The sequence below is a fragment of the Tupaia chinensis genome, unplaced genomic scaffold, assembly GCF_000334495.1.
Source record: "Tupaia chinensis unplaced genomic scaffold, TupChi_1.0 Scaffold000099_1, whole genome shotgun sequence".
Taxonomy (NCBI): domain Eukaryota; kingdom Metazoa; phylum Chordata; class Mammalia; order Scandentia; family Tupaiidae; genus Tupaia; species Tupaia belangeri.
Window position 1 is genome coordinate 1,645,953 of NW_006159563.1, and position 3,363 is coordinate 1,649,315.

Genomic DNA, 3,363 nt, shown 5'->3' on the forward strand with positions numbered 1-3,363 from the left:
CTGCAGTGTATAATCATTCTACTCAGTACTTTTTGTTTTTTTGTTTGTTTTTTAGGTTTTTGCAATAAGGCATGTGTACTCACTGGAGAAAAGAGAGACATAGAGAGAGACAATGTGAGTAAATGTGAGAGATCACCCCCTCCAAGGGAAGTGGTTATGCCACAATCTTTTTTCTTCCATTCTCCTCCTAGGATTTTGGGTACACACACACATACACCCAGGTTTATTTTCAAGTTGTTGACTCTATGATGGGTCATATGAGAGTCCAGTGCCTTAATCACCATGCCACCTACTGGCCCATCCAGTACACTTTTTATATCAGAATTTAAAGTCATCTCTAAAAGTTTGGTTGTTTTATGCCTTTTTAATATCACCTATATCAGTATTCAGCTTTTTGAGCATATGAAGTAATTACACTAATTATAATATCTTTGTCTTCTGAGCCTGACATCTGGGTCAGTAATGTTTATTTACTTTTTCTTTTTTGATCTAAAGACTTTATTTTTGGGGGACCAGCAGTTGGTGTAATGGCTATGTCGCTGGACTCCCATGTAGTCACCATGGTTCAAATCCTGGACCCGGTAGCTTAAACTCATGCCGGGCGCATGTGCATGCATGCCCAAGATCCCAAGAGGAGAATGGATGAGAAGGGAATGTGGCATGGCCATCCTTCCTGGGGGTGATTTCTCACTTTCTGTCTCTCTGTCTCTCTCTGTCTTTCTGGCGAGCACTTGTGCCCTATGGCAAAAACCACACCAAAGAAATAAAAAATGAAAAAACAAAGACTTTATTCTGAAATTCTGTCCCATATGCCTTTCCATAGCACATACTACATTTTCATACTTGAAGGGATAATCCTTAGGAGATCACATATGTGGATGTTGTTATTTTTAGCATAAGCTTTTGTTCTCTGATAAGAAGTACCTGGATTAAAAGTATAGAAATCAATCATCAATATTAAATATCAATAATGTAGGTTACTAGGTTATGCTATTTCCACTAAATCACTTAAAAGTCACTGATAAATTGAAACTAGGGCTTGTTGATACTTCAGGATTGCTTTCACTGACCCATATGCTTGTAATTGATGTCAAATATTTGGTACAGGCGACTTGACTTGATGTTATTCCATGAAAACATTTACTCTGGGATCATAAAACTCCATTTCTAGGATAGTTATAATCTTTTTTTTTAATTTTATAATGAAAAGCTACTTTCTTCTTGTTATTCTGACAAGTAACCTTTTTCCATCCATCTTTAGCTTTCCCTAAGAAATATTTTGAAGTTGTACTAATGCTATCTTTCCAATGCTTTCTTCATCATCCTTTTTTGTTAGTAATTTTTGGAAACCTTTGACATATTCTGTTATAAGGCACCTCACCTGCTGTAAAACATTGGCCGTACTTCTTAATAATGGTGTATCATCTTCAGTGAAAATTGTAACAGCTTTCCTTTTACATCCTCTTCTTTCAGTTCGACCTATCCTTTGAAATAGTCCACTGGGGGGTTGAAAAGTCATAGCTGTTCACCAAGTTCACACCTTTAAAATTGATCCCTCTTGCTAGCAAGGCTATACAAGTAAGAACCCAGATCTTTTCCTGCTTCGAAGCTGTGGTCTGTGTTACCTCTCTCTTGCTGTGTTCTCTCTGCATGACTAACACCCACATTAATCCCTTTGTATATGAGCTCAAAAAAAGGCTCTTTAGCTTTCTCAATGAACTGAACAAAAACAATCACAGGAAGCTCTTAGCCCTTTTTGAGAAGTTGTCTCATGGCTAGACATTTTCTAGTCTCAGATCCAACAGAGAGAAGCTCTTGTTCTACAATTTCTACTGCAGAATTCTTTGCATCAATGGATACAGTAAGGGCATTGTCCAGGTTGAGCTTGCACCACTATTCAACATCATATGCAAAAGTTGCTCTGAACATAGCTCCTCTGACCTTGTCTGCCAGGAAAATGGAAGCCAGCCGGTCTCTGAAGCTAGTTTTGCCATCTTCAAACAGTTTGTCTGCTTCATCTACCACCAGCCACTCAACACTCTTTAGGTCTATTCCTGGTGGATCTTGCTTTAGTAAATAGATTGATCATTTTGGAGTAGTCAAGAATTTATTGGATGATTTAGGTCCAAATTTCTTGGCTGCCACTACTGCTTTGTAGATCATATGTATCCTGAATCCTGTTCCCTCAGAGATTTTTATTAACTCCTGGTGAGTCTGGCTAGCAAGTTCTCATGTTGGTGATATAATCAGGGCTCTGAAGTCTTTATTTATGGGTTGTTTCAGCTGCATTAAAATAAGAATGCTAAAGGCCAAAGTTTCTCCAGATCTAGCAGGTACAGAAGCCAGAAATTCCCAACTGTGTAGCATAACTAGAATGGTCTACATTTAGATGGGCATAGGCATTTGGAAATAGGTATCTAGAATGTTCCAAAGCTGTCCAGAATTGATTTTATATTCCTGACAAGTTGTAGCAATTGGGTTAGGAAGATCAGTTCCTCAGACAAAAATTTAGTGTTCATTCCAGATGAAGTTTATCTTCTCCTGTCTGAAATGTTCTGATTTTCTTGAGGTTAATCTAACCTTTTTTATCTTCAATCTTTGCTTCCATAGATGATATTCACTGTATAATAGTGTCTTCTTCTTGAGCAATACCATCTGATGTCATCTCCTTCTTCCTTTTCCTCTTATTTTGCTCCTCTTTTCTTTGCAGTTAAGCTCTCTTTTTTTTCCCTCTTCATTTTGGACCTCCTGATGTGTTTCTGATGCTCCACTCTCAACTGAGACAGATTTGTTTCCAAAAAACTCCAATCTCTGCCATACCTCAGACAAATCAGTTATATTTTCTTTTTCCCACCTGGAATTGGGCTGCATCTGTGGAGAAGGATCTCATGTTAAATTTGACCCCTGTACCCAGGTGGTGAAATAGATCATGACCATGCATCTTGACTATTTTATATGTGCTTGTTTTATTAAAATATAGAGTTAGAGATAAAACTGGTTAGAAGAGAGGTTGTGAAGTGATCAAGGTGCTAGACTCCCATATGGCTGACTGCTGTTCGAGTGCCGGACTGAGTGGCTTAAAAGTCATACTGAGTGCGTGTGCGTGCACATAGGTGCCCAAGATCCTGAGAAGAGAATGGAAGAGAAGGGATTACCACTTGGCCATCTCACCTGGAGGGTGATTTCTTACTTTTTCTCTTTATCTGGCAAATGCATGCCCCTATAGCTAAAACCAAAAACAAACAAACAAACAAACAAAAAAAAAAAACAAAAAAAAACCCAACCAACAACAAACCAAATAAACAAACAAATAAAAAATCTGCTTAGGAGGATACAAAAGAACAAAACCTGGCATTCACTCAG

At 38.1% G+C, this 3,363-nt stretch overlaps 1 pseudogene; it reads right to left on the reverse strand.

Moving 5' to 3' along the window:
- Window positions 1-1,151: 1,151 nt before the first annotated feature.
- LOC102500239 (putative ATP-dependent RNA helicase DDX52 pseudogene) lies at window positions 1,152-2,941 on the reverse strand (annotated as a pseudogene).
- Between the last annotated feature and the right edge of the window lie 422 nt (window positions 2,942-3,363).